Raw genomic sequence first — 14,022 nt, 5'->3', positions numbered from 1 at the left:
TTTTTATTTTATTTTTTAAATTTTAAACTCTGATCTTTAAGATTTATTTATTAGAGAGAGAGTGTGTGAGAACATGTGCATGAGTCAGGGGAAGGGTAGAGGAGGAGAATCTTCCAAGCAGACTCCCCGCTGAGCAGGGAGCCTGATGTGGGTCTGTCCTATGACCCATGAGATCATAACCTGAGCCAGAACCTAGAGTCAGACACTTAACAAACTGAGCTACCCAGGCACCTGGAACAAAATTCTTATTTTTGGTGACATCTAATTTATCAGTTTTTTTCTTGTATGGATTATGCTTTTGTTGTCAAATATAAGAATCCTGCTTGGCCCTAGATCCCAAAGATTTTCTTCTATTTTTTTCTAAAAGTTTTATTGGTTATCCCCCCACCCCCACCCCAAACCCTAGGGTTTTTTGGTAATGACTGGAAACCTGCTGAACAAATTCTAAAAGAACTGTGATACTTAATTTTACATTTTATATTTAAATTTGTGATTCAGTTAGAGAGGGTGACAAAACATATTAGACTCCTAACTCTGGGAAATGAAAAAAGGGTAGTGGAAGGGGAGGTGGGCAGGAGAATGGGGGTAACTGGGTGATGGGCACTGAGGAGGGCACTTGATGGGATGAGCATGGGTGTTATACTATATGTTGGCAAATCAAACTTCAATAAAAAAATAAAGTTGAAAAAAAATAAATTTGTGATTCATTTTGAGTTAATTTTTGTTTAAGATAAAAGGTTTAAATAAATGTTCTTTTTTTCATTGTTTTGTTTTGTTTTGTGGCTATGGAGTGGGAGTGATATCTCCCACTTAATTATTTTTCAAAATTGTTTTAGCTATTCAAGTTTCTTTACCTTTCATAAAAATTTTGGAAGAGTGCTGTCTATATATTTACAGAATATCTTGCTGAGGATTTTTAATAGGGATTACATAAAACAATGTCAGTTTGGGGGAGAATTAACATCTTTATTACTTTGAGTCTTTTTAAAAATTTTAATTTCTGTATAGTTAACATACGGTGTTATATTAGTTTCAGGTGTTCAATATTGTGATTCAACAATTCTATACATTACTTAGTGTTCATCGTAGTGTACTCTTAATCCCCTTAACATTTCTTGTAGGATAGTTTAGTGATCATGAGTTCCTTTAACTTTTGTTTGTCTAGGAAACTATTTTTCCTTCCATTCTGAATGATAGCCTTGCTAGATATCCTTGGTTGCATTTTTTTTTTTTTCTTTCAGCATTTTGAATACATCATGTCACTCTCCGCTGGCCTGTACAGTTTCTGCTAAAAAATCAGCTGATAGCCATGTGGGGTTTTCCTTGTATGTAACTGTTTTCTCTTGCTGTTTTTAAAAATCTCTATCATTACTTTTTGCCTTTTTAATTACTATGTGTCTTGGTGTGGACCTCCTTGAGTTAATGATGATGTTAGAGTTTCTCATGCCTCTTGGATTTGGATTTCTGTTTCCTTCCCCAGATTTGGGAAGTTTCCAGCTATTATTGCCTCAAAATTTCTACTCCCTTTTCTCTCTTCTTCTGGGATCCCTATAATGCAAATGTTATTATACATAGTGGTATCACCGATTTTCCTGTCTATTTTCATTTATTATTATTGTTTTTTCTCTTTCCTGTTCAGCTTGATTGTTTTCTATTACTCTGTCTTCCATGTCACTGATCCATTCTTCTGCTTCCTTTAGTCTACTATTTATTCCATCTAGTATATTTTTATTATTTTATTTTATTTTATTGTTGAGAAAGAGAGCGTGTAAGCATGGGTGTGGAGAGGGGCAGAGAGAATCTTAAGTAGACTCCACACCCAGTGCATAGCCCAACATGGGGCTCAGTCCCTCAACTTTGAGACCATGACCTGAGCTGAAATCAAGAGTTGGTTGCTTACCTAACTGAACCATCCAGGTGCCCCTAGTATATTTTTAATTTCAGTTATTGAGTTCTTCACCTCTGTTTTTATTTTTTTTAATGTTTTATGTCTTTGTTGAAGATCTCATTGAGACCTTCCACTCTCAAGTCCAGTGGGTATCTTTATGATTATTACTTTAAATTGTCTATCAGGTATATTAATGGCTTTCATTTCACTTAAGTTTCTTACTGTGATTTTGACCATTCTTTCATTTGGGACAAATCCGTCAGTCTCCTTATTTTGTCTAATTCTCTATGTCTGTTTCTGTGTTAGTAAGGTCAGCTACATCTTCTGCTCTTGAAAGAAGTGGCCTTATGAAGAAGATGTCCTATAGTGCCCTGCAGTGCAGTGTCCTCTGTTTGTCAGAACCTGGTTTTCAGTAGTGTCTATGTGTGTTTTATGCACCCTCTATTGTGGCTGAGACTCTTTTGCCTTTAGTCCAGTTGTCTGCAATGGCTCTCTATGCCTGTTGTGAGCAGGGTTTCATCCATCCTTACTTGTAGGCCAGTCTGGGGCTGCTTTGGATTGAGTTGGGTTAGACTAGGCATTTTCCAGAGATACATTAACATGGAACTACAGAGTGCTTTCCTTGTGTTGTCCCTGAGATGTCAGACCAAATGACTGCCTTGAGCCCATTGCTGGGGCCATAGTCAGACTGATAGGTTGTTATCTTCCACTCTCCCTGGGGCAGGAGTCACTTTGGAGTAGTGCTGGCCCTGGTCAGGGCTGCTTGTACACTAGCAAGCTGTGGTACTGCTTTGGATGGGCTCTGGCCAAGGGTATGTTGGAGAGAAAGTCTACAGGGGAATATGTGGGTGGGCACATGGTGTTAGCTAGGTTTAAGCAGGCCTGATGTGAGAGGAGCCCTGGAGCCATTTTAGAAAACCCCTACCACAGGGCTGGAGGAAGCAAGTCTATAGGAGAGCATGGGGAAGGGCATGCTGTTAGCAAGCATGTAGATGGCGAGTGTTGGTTTTAGCTTGGTTTCCATAGGTGTCCATGTGTTTAGGCTGGGGGATGGAAGAAGGAAATGGTCCCTGCCAGCTCCTTTCTTCCTGGAGAAATCTAAAGATTCCTGTTCCTCCAGCATGTATTCTGAGATTAGTAAATAATTTTCCCTCCAGTATGCCCCAGGTGTTTTTCAAAAATTGCTGCTTCTATGCTGTATCTCTCTGGGGCTTTGTTGTCGTGGCTCTTTAAGGGTGACTCAGTTTCCTATTGCCCTCCAGGCTCTCCCAGATCCCCAGCCTGCTGATTTTTAATATTCTAGATGTTGAGATCCACTGGTTGTAAAATCTCAGGAAATTAGCCTCTGTGGTTTTCAAAGCCAAATGTTATGGAGATTTGTCTTCCCCATGCAAGATCCCTGAGCCTGGGGTGTTTGGTGTGAGGGTCTGTTTCTTTCCCCTCTCCATGCCTGCTGGATCCCTCCCTCCTCTGGACAGTCCCTCAGGTCTATTTAACTCCCAATTGTGTCTCCTCCCTTCCGGCCCTCTTCAATATGTCCTCTTTTCCACATTTAGCTGTGGAGAGTCTGCCAGTTGTCAGGTCATTTTCTGGGTTATTTATACAGATGTAGGTGTTATTTGTACTCATGGAACAAGATGAGCTTAATATCTTCCCTGGAAGCCCCTATATTGATTCTTTCAATCCATGAACATGGTATCTCTCTCTTCTATTAGGTCCTCTTTGATTTTTTTCATCAGCATTTTTTAATTTTCAGCATACAGATTCTATAAATGTTAAGTTTACATCTAAGTGTTCACTTTCTTTGGCATGATTGTTTAGGGTACTGTGGTTTTTTTTTTTTTTTTTAAAGATTTGTATTTATTCATGAAAGACACACAGAGAGAGGCAGAGACATAGGCAGAGGGAGAAGCAGGCTCCCTGCAGGGAATCTGATGTGGGACTCAATCCCAGGACCAGGACCCTGGCATCATGACCTGAGCCAGAGGCAGACGTTTAACCACTGAGCCACCTGGGTGCCCTGGGTGTTTTTAATTTCATTTTCCATATGTCATCATCAGCATATAGAAATGCAATAATTTTTTAATACTGATCTTGTATCCTACAGTTTTGCTGAGTTCACTCGTTCTAGGAAGATCTTCTGTTTTGTTCTTGTTTTTATAAATTTCTTGGGATTTTCTACAAAGATAATTGTGCTATCTGCAAATAGAGATACTTTTATTTTCTTCCTTTCAATTTATATAATTGTTTCTTTTTCTTATTGTAACATAAAACTTCCAGTACTGTGTTAAGTAAGGGATGTGAAAGTCCCGTGTTGAACAAGACAGAACCAACCTTGTCTTTTTTCTGATCTTGGGAGGAAAGCATTACACATTTTTTCATTAGGTATAGTATTAGTTGTAAGGTTGTTTGTTGTTATTTTTTTTAAAGATATTCTTTATCAAGTGAAAGAATATCCCCTTTATTCTTAGTTTGCTGAGGGTTTTTTTTTATCATGGATAGGTATTGGATTTTGTCAAATGCTTTTTTAAGATACAGGTTTTTCATTATCATAAATCTTTGTAAAACATTCAGGTAATGATTTTTGTAGGCTCGATTACCATTCCTCAAGATGGATACACAACCCCTGCAGGTGGTCTAATATGATCTTGACTAGGTTTCTTCCTTTTCAGTAACCTGTCTCACTGTGCTGGGTGCCAGTTTATTTTCTCAGGATCTCAGGAACTGATCTGTTTTTTTTCATGTTCCTTGGCAAATGTGAAGGTACTTTATTTATCAGAACTCAAATATTTTCCTATTCAGACCTCTCAGATTTTTTCACTCAAGTCCTATTTCTGGTTTGAGAAATCTGTCTGGTTCAGAACTCATTATCAATGGATTAGTGAGGATTACATTAACTGTAACTGATTTCCTTGTCTTGGATTATCTATACTGCCCACTTTTGGAGTCTTTTAGAACATATCTTAGGTGACTTCTTCACATTGGTGTGCTAATATAGCTTTAATAACCAGCTTTCAGGGTAAGGGAAACTCCTGATTTCTTGATTTCCAAGATATAAATATTCCTAACATGACTGATTTTAAGTTAACATTATGATGTCACTGAACATGGAGGTGGAGAGAGATGTGCCCAGCTAGCTTTCATGAATGGTACAAGCCAGATCCAGCATTCCACTCCTTATACATACCTTAATGTAACACTGGTGATAGCCACCCCTCATACAAACTTTTCTAGGTACTTAATTTTCCAGACTATTACAGGATTGCTACATTCTTTCCCCCCAGCATTCTTAAGAGTATATGAAAGAAAGGTAGGTAGTCAGCCCCATAGGAATGGAGGTTAATGAGTAGCGAATATAGCATTTTTTTTTTTGGCGTGTATCAATAGTTCATCCTTTTTTTCCTGAGTAGTAGTCCATGGGATGGATGTGCCACAAGTTTGTTAACTCTTCACTCAGTGAAGGATGTGAGTTGTTTCCAGTTTGGAGCTATTAAGAATAGGGCTACTATGAATACTCAGGTATAGGTGTTTGTGTAAACATAAACCTTTATTTTCAGTATCCTTTTTTTATCCTTCTCCCCCCCACCTCCACCAAAAATGCCTGAAATCCAGCAGTTATATTTTCTTTGCCTTGTCTTCTAAATCCAATTCAAGATATAAGGGAATTACTAGAGAAGTACATTTGTATAATTCTATCCTTAGAAATGATAGAATTTTGAGAGAAGTTAGCCATTGGAAGCTCTGAATATGGACAGGACTTGACATACTTATTAATTGTTACAAAATGTCCTTCAGTGTTCATATAGAGAGCATCATGATGGGGTTTGCGGGGTGGGTTGACACTCTCCTGCTGTTCTACTGGCTTTTAGGACCTGCTGATATCTTCACACCCTCAGCATGAGCTTCTGCTATTCTACTTCCATATCAGGGTGAATGAAGACTTTCTAAGCAAATAAACTGTTGGGAACCCAAAGCCATGTCCTGCACTTATGTGGCCAAGGCATACCAGTTACCTGCTCTTGAAATGCATCTTAAATGCCTGTGTTGATTGATGCTTAGCTGGCATCATGACTGTATGGATTTTCATTTCTCTGAAGCATGGTCTTTTCAAGGGGGCAGAATTTCTAAGTGATTAATAGTATGGGTCAAAGACAGACAACCTGGGTTAGAATCCAGCTCTGCTGGGTATTAGCAGTGGGGCCTTGGAGAAGTTCTATCATCTCTCTTGTGCTCAGATTTATAATTTGTCAAATGGGCTAATAATAATACCACATACAGTTATTATGAAGGTTAAATGTGATAGCATATGTAAAGCTTTAAGAAAAATGTTTGGACATAGTAAACACTCATTACATTATCATCATCATGCATATATTGAGAGTGGAGAAGAATCCTAGGGCCCATTCTCTCAAGGGCCACTTGCTTCCTCACAACTTTGGTACTCCCTTCTCTGTGTGGAGTTACAAGCATCAGGGTGGGTGGCTTCTCATTTTAGCCCCACAGCTCCACTTCTCAGGAACTCTGCTGAAATACTAATAACTTTCAGCCCTTCTGAGCTCTGTATTGGATCCTGGAGGTGCTACTCACTCCTCTGTCAGGGCCTTGCACACAGTTCACATGATGTCTTAAAGATAAGCCAGCCGACTGGCCTGTAAGTGAGCCCTTGGTAATGGCTTTCCTTCAGGGTTGCCAGTTACTCCCCTCTGTTCCACCTCCTCCCACACAGCAGGCAGTCATTACAGGCTGCCCAGCCAGAGCTCCACTCTCAACTTGCTCGCTCCTAAACCCCTGGCACTTGCTCCAATGGGGCGGGAGAGTTGTTTCCGGCTCCCAGCACCCCCAGCTTGTTTTCTTTCAGCATCCTCCGCAGGTCTTTTCTCTCCAACCAGTCCAGACTCAGCCCTTTGGCACCTCGTTCAACTCAAGGATTTGGGTTTTCTTTACGGGCAGTAGGGAACATTCTGTATATATTGGGGAGGCAGTGCTTCACCCAGATTCTCTCAGGTCCTCTCATCCTCACTAGCCAGCAACTCCTTAAGGCTGAAATGCATGCATCTTCCGGTCATGCTATGGCCCAGTAAAGTGCCTTTATATAATATGTCAATATTTATTAAATGAATGCCTGAATAAATGATGAATTTCTTGAAAGCACCTGGGGAAATGTCCTGCTAGCATGGATCCCTGCTGTAACCTGGGGACTGGCCTTCCGCTGGAAAGTTGGCCCATAATCCTTGCAGTACTCCTTGGCCACTGATTTTCCAACCATGGCTTTACACCTGTTTCATTTTATAGTATTTATTGTGAAAGCACGTTAGCTACTTATTATAGTCAGATATCATCCGTGACAAGCCATTTTCCTTGAATTAGCCCAGTGAGAAATATTTCTAAAGGTGTTAAATGAAATCATCCAGACGCTTCCTGTGGCCAGCTGGACCTGGCAGCCACATTTAGTCCCTGGACTTGAATATAGAGTGGATTGTGTTTTCAGTCTACTCCAAGCAGTGAAGCTGCTGCTAATTCTTACACTAATAAATGAGGTTTTAACAAATTCTACCAAGCAAAAGTAACAGCGGAATTTATAACTGTGTTTTCAGTAAATTAGTGAGATAATACTGTGCCTGGCTTATCATAATCAGCCAGTAAATGCTAACTGTTATGATTTTGGACATCACTACCAAGAATTGTTGCAGGTATATGACACCAAAGAAAGATGAAGATTGGTAGGCGAATACATTTTCAAGGGTTAGTAGAAAATAAAGTCCTATAAATACATACTTTGTTTGAAGTTAGAAATTAAAAAAATGGTGAAAAAAAGATCATTTAATAAAAATTAAAGAGATAAAAATGGAGGAGTTAGAAGAATTGAGAAAAGGCTAAATAGCAATATACATTTCATAATGTGTGTATAAAAACAAGAATTACATGCTTATACTCTTACCCTGGAAAATTTCCCACACTTAATCAAATCACATTGTTTCAAACTGTGATTCCAGAAACTTTGAGATACACCAAAACAGTGTCTCCAGAAATGTTATAAGTGGAAAATTGTAATTATATCCTTACATAATTAATTTCAAAGGTTTTTGAGTAGATGCAGAAATCTCTGTTGAAACTTGAAGTTATGAAACATGTACTACTTAGCTCCATGATTACATTTTGGCTTTGAGATACCACCTGTGATGTTATCAAGATGCCTAACTTCATGGGGCTTGTGTAGGGAAACTTCCATTAACTCTAAGATCTGGGCCCTTCTGCCAAAATACCTTTCTTGGCTTCTATGTTGCCATTATTTCTTTACTTTTGTTATTAAATATGAAAGGACTGATTTTGACCAGCTATAAACATAATTATCAGCTTTGGTTTTACTAAAGCCTTTCTAGAGTCGTACTTTATTCTTACTAATTTTAGATGTACCACCTTTCATAACATGAGTTTGTAAGCCTGGAAATAGAATTTTATAGCATGATGCCTCTTAATAATTATCTTTTATTTCTGGGTAAATAGAATACTGATTCTTATACAGCCTATGATCAGTAGTAGTGGTCTTGAAGGAAGAAAAATTTAACAGTGATCTTAGCAGCCAGCCATGCATGCTAGGTCATCAACTGAGAGAGAGGGCCAGGTGGTTGTTATATTTTAATTTAAAATTTTTAAATTTTTTAAAAACAATTTTATTGAGGTATAGTTGACATGTACAAAGCTGTTTATACTTAGTGTGTACAACTCACTGCATTTGGGGATAAATGTACACCTGTGAAATCATCCTCATCTTCAGGGACATAGACATATCTATTGCTTCCTTTCCTCTTACCCCTGTTGTCATTGTTGTTATTATTATTATTATTTTGTGTCGTGTGTGTGTGTGTGTGTGTTAGGAGCACTTATCATAAGATATATCTTCATCAGAATATTATAAGTATACATCGTAACAGTACTGTCAGCTGTGGGCACTATGCTTGAGAGCAGCTTTCCTGGACAAGGTTTTATTAGGGCAAAACTGAAGACAATCCAAATGGAAGAGAAGGTAACCACAGCACAGAATTTCTGATGAATGGGGACTGCTTAGGTTGTGGCCTAGGATAGTGCTGGTGACACTGTGGGGAGTAGACCAGTATCACATCAGGCTGAAGCAGGTATGAATGAGGGTCATGAGGGATAGTGAGTTTGGAGCCAGTTTTGCCCTGGGTCAGATATAACCACATGGCTGGATGACACCTCCCCACCTCAATCCAGTAAAAAGATGCCAGTATTTTACTCTAGCAAAAAGCTAGAAATGAATAATATTTTGCTTTAGAAGTATATCTCAAAGATATTTTAAGGGATTTTAAAATAAATACATCCTGAGCACAGGCAGTTGTCATAAAGCAAGATAATTAGTAAACTTTCCTAGCTTATTCCATAGTATAAGGAAAATCCTATTTCTCCTCCCACCCCCACCAAATTTGTATGCTGGTGAGAGCCAATTATTTTTACATGTTTCACTTGCATTAAGATATCAGTAACTCTTTTTTTTAAGATATTATTTTTAAGTGATCTCTATATCCAACATGTGGCTTGAATTTACAACCCTGAGATCAAGAGTTGCATGCTCTGCCAACTGAGCCAACCAGGCACCCTGGTAACTTTTTGTTTTTATAAATCAAGGAAACAAACAATGGGAAAAATCCAGAAGCATTTTTTTCAGAGGTTGGCAAAACAGTATTTTTTAAATGAAAATCAAAACTTTTATATTATCTCAGTGGATTAAAATTAATGTGAACTTATGTTTTTGACACCCTATCATAGCAACATATTACTTAGCACAACTTTCATGTGTTGGATTTAGAAGCAGCACTTAAACAGAAACTGCTAATTGACACTTAGTGAAAAACAATTTATGGTGCATTTTATTTTCTCATTGCTATAAAACTAGTTTAAAATAATGAGGCTCATGAAAGGATATGACCCAGACCATAAAATACACTTATTAGAGTTGTTTGATAAATCATAAAGGGTAGGTTCTCACCTCTTAATAAGTGTAAGACATTACAGTGTGAGAGTAGGGCAGAGATGGAGCATGGTAAGTCTCTAGGCTGCCTGTAGTGCTTGCACCCTCTCCCTCTGCCTCATTCTCCCTCCCTCCATTCCTTCTCCCACTTCTGCTCCCTCCCTCCCCCTCCTACCTTCTTTTTCTCCCCAGGTGTCAGAAAACAGCCTAGACTCCCTCACATCTTCTGTTCTTTAGTATCCAATTTGGTATCTAGACACAGTGAAACTTATGTCAGAGTGGGAACAAGATCCTGTCCACAGATCCCATTTGGGTTCTGACAGACCCAGAAAGTTAAAATTACATCCCTCACTAGAAATGACCCTCCTGAGGTCACACTGGTATAGGGGCCTCATTTATATAGTCGTTCCTTCATTTGTTCTTTTGTTTGTACATTTCTCAGATGTGTTTTTGAGCATCTATAATGTCTCTGGCTCTGTGTGGGGTGGTGTGAGCCCAATAGAGAACACAGAACATGGTCTCTATCCTCATGGAGCTTGCAGATGAGAAGAGGTGTGCTGAGTGCTTTGATGGAGGAGTCTAGAGTACCATGGGGACACAGAGCAGAGAGAAACACTTCAATGAGGACTCTGAACTCTATAAGAGATGGGGAGGCAGGTTGTGGGACACCTGAATCCTTTAAGGAAGTTGTAAACCCAACAAGATGGTGTTTTACTGGTCACAAGTACTACTATCAAGAGGATTCTAGGCCAAGGGAAGTACCAGACACTACAACCTCAAGGAGATACAGAGATGCTGAGAGCACCAGTGAATGAGCAGAGGCTTTGGCAGGTGGAAGAAGCTGTCAGAATTGGGACCTTTGAGATCTGAGTCAATTGCCTGAGACCTCAGCAGACCTGTCCTCTGGATGGGATAACTAGGTGCAGCCACTCCAGGCTTAGAAAATTTTTGTCTTTAACATATCCTAAGGGTGCAAAGGAAGGTGTCAACGGTATAGCATCCATTTAAGCATGTTACATTACCCAGCTTAACCAGCCCTAAGTCTGATGGAGTTACCTGAGAGCCCTATATCATTCTGAGGATGGCCTTGACCACAGTGGTATATGGTGGGTGCTAACGTGGGTGAGTTTTGCTTATTGCCTGAACAAAAATGGCCAATCACACCTCAGCAGCCTCAGGTCAGGCAGCAGGTATGATTTACCACACACTGGAAATCCCACCTAGGATCCAGAAGGCCCCAAAGGAGAAGCATCTGGAAATCCCTTTCCACTGCAATGTCGTATGATCTGTACCCTCTCCTGCCATACAGCCGGATGCTTTCTTGGAACAAAGCCATGGGAGAGGCATGAATATGAGAGATTAAGCATTTGTCACTAACAAAATAGAGAATCCAGAAGTGGACCCTCAACTTTATGGTCAACTAATATTCGACAAAGGAGGAAAGACTATCCACTGGAAAAAAGACAGTCTCTTCGATAAATGGTCCTGAGAAAATTGGACATCCACATGCAGAAGAATGAAACTAGACCACTCTCTTGCACCATACACAAAGATAAACTCAAAATGGAGGAAAGATCTAAATGTGAGACAAGATCCATCAAAATCTTAGAGGAGAACACAGGCAACACCCTTTTTGAACTTGGCCACAGTAACTTCTTGCAAGATACATCCACGAAGGCAAGAGAAACAAAACAAAAATGAACTATTGGGACTTCATCAAGATAAGAAGCTTTTGCACAGCAAAAGATACCGTCAACAAAACTAAAAGACAACCTACAGAATGGGAGAAGATATTTGCAAATGATGTATCAGATAAAGGGCTAGTTTCCAAGATCTATAAAGAACTTCTTAAACTCAATAGCAAAGAAACAAACAATCCAATCATAAAATGGGCAAAAGACATGAACAGAAATCTCACAAAGGAAGGCATAGACATGGCCAATAAGCACATGAGAAAATGCTCTGCATCACTTGCCATCAGGGAAATACAAATCAAAACCACAATGAGATACCACCTCACACCAGTGAGAATGGGGAAAATTAACAAGGCAGGAAACAACAAATGTTGGAGAGGATGCGGAGCAAGGGGAACCCTCTTACACTGTTGGTGGGAATGTGAACTGGTGCAGCCACTCTGGAAAACTGTGTGGAGGTTCCTCAAAGAGTTAAAAATAGACCTGCCCTACGACCCAGCAATTGCTCTGTTGGGGATTTACCCCAAAGATACAGATGCAATGAAACGCCGGGACACCTGCGCCCCGATGTTTCTAGCAGCAATGGCCACAATAGCCAAACTGTGGAAGGACCCTCGGTGTCCATCGAAAGATGAATGGATAAAGAAGATGTGGTTTATGTATACAATGGAATATTACTCAGCCATTAGAAACGACAAATATCCACCATTTACTGTGACGTGGATGGAACTGGAGGGTATTATGCTGAGTGAAATAAGTCAATTGGAGAAGGACAAACATTATATATTCTCATTCATTCGGGGAATATAAAAACTAGTGAAAGGGAATAAAGGGGAGAGGAGAAAAAAATGAGTGGGAAATGTCAGAGAGGGAGACAGAACATGAGAGACTCCTAACTCTGGGAAACGAGCTAGGGGTGGTGGAAGGGGAGGTGGGAGGGGGTGGGGGTGACTGGGTGACAGACACTGAGCAGGGCACTTGATGGGATGAGCACTGGGTATTATTCTGTATGTTGGCAAATTGAACACCAATAAAAAATAAATTTATTAAAAAAATTGTCACTAAAGAATATTATCCTTTGGGGACAGTTGACAGTATAGGGCTATTCTGAGATTTTGGACTAAATTTTTTTTTTCTCCACTAGCTGGTGAATGGATATGACCCATAAAGAATCCATATTTCTTTGTATGCATGAGTGTAGATAAGTAATTTTGTGACTCCCACAATTTATAATTGGAATAATATGCATCTCTTAAAATGATAATTTAGATCTATGCTTAATAATTTGGAAGGTTGTCTGTGATACTTGAGAGGGTAAAAAGGGGGTCCCAAATCTTTAAGCCTGCTTTGAATCTATTTATGTAAAATTGTGTGTGTGTATACTCAAAAAGAAGTCTCAATAAGTTTTCACCAAAATATCTGGGTTATCTCTGCATGATATCAGGTGATTTTTTTTTCACTTTCTCCTTCATGCTTTCCTGGATTGCTTTAATATACTTCTACAATGAAAATTATTTATATTTTAAAGAAGCTATTTTCATTTTAAAAAACAAAATGGGGCAGCCTGGGTGGCTCAGTGGTTTAGCGCTGCCTTCAGCCCAAGGTGTGGTCCTAGAGACCCAGGATTGAGTCCCACGTCAGGCTGTCTGCATGGAATGGAGCCTGCTTCTCCCTCTGCCTGTGTCTCTGCCTCTCTCTCTCTCTCTCTCTCTCTCTCTCTCTCTCTCATGAATTAAAAAAAAAAAACTTGTAAGTAACTTTTGGGATTTGGTGTCATTATTTACTAAATTCCCTCTAGATTATTATTTTGTTTGGATAGGAAGCCAAAATCCTTGTAAGAGATGGATTGTGTAGTTGAGCAATTTCTATAAGCAGTTTTTATCTCTTGCTGAGATGTTACCTGATAACTTCCTACAGCTAACATGCTACATGACCCATAACTTCCCCACATGAGGAAATGATCTTTCTTTGATATCACTGTGACAGACAATCCAGAGGTCCTGAATCCATGGTCTTTCTCATATACAACTAACTGAATTCCTCAGAGATACAAAGGAGGGAGAATAAGTCATGAAAGTTATTGATGTTATTTGAATTTCTTTAAAGGTAGGATAAAGAGTATGTAAGTCATCAAAGGAAGGAGTAGGAATTTGCTCTTTGGATAAGGAATGATGCCGAGTTGGATTTAATTTGCTTCCTAGCCCATTCACATTTATTATGGGGAATTTGGAGGTCAAAGTCATAGCATAACCTTTGCAATGAATATTGCATACCAGGCTGTCAGCAGCTGGTGTATCAGGGAGTCTTCCGGGGGTTGGTGGTGCAACACAAAGACTTAATCAAAAGCAGAGTGGAATTAAGTATGTGAGAGCACCATCCTTTCCTCAGCTTGGGTAGCTGACAGCACATTTATTTAGTGAGAAGGAAGCGTTGTGTACCATGTCCAGCTTGCC

General features: G+C 39.4%; 1 non-coding gene across 1 annotated transcript; it reads right to left on the bottom strand.

The window, feature by feature from the left end:
• Nucleotides 1-403: 403 nt before the first annotated feature.
• Nucleotides 404-464, bottom strand: LOC121494029. Its single transcript, XR_005988672.1, has one exon. It is a non-coding gene; the product is annotated as a U7 small nuclear RNA (small nuclear RNA).
• Nucleotides 465-14,022: the final 13,558 nt, after the last annotated feature.

The sequence above is a fragment of the Vulpes lagopus genome, chromosome 6 (assembly GCF_018345385.1).
Source record: "Vulpes lagopus strain Blue_001 chromosome 6, ASM1834538v1, whole genome shotgun sequence".
In the NCBI taxonomy this organism is placed as follows: Eukaryota; Metazoa; Chordata; class Mammalia; order Carnivora; family Canidae; genus Vulpes; species Vulpes lagopus.
This window is presented reverse-complemented; position numbering and strand designations above follow the sequence as displayed.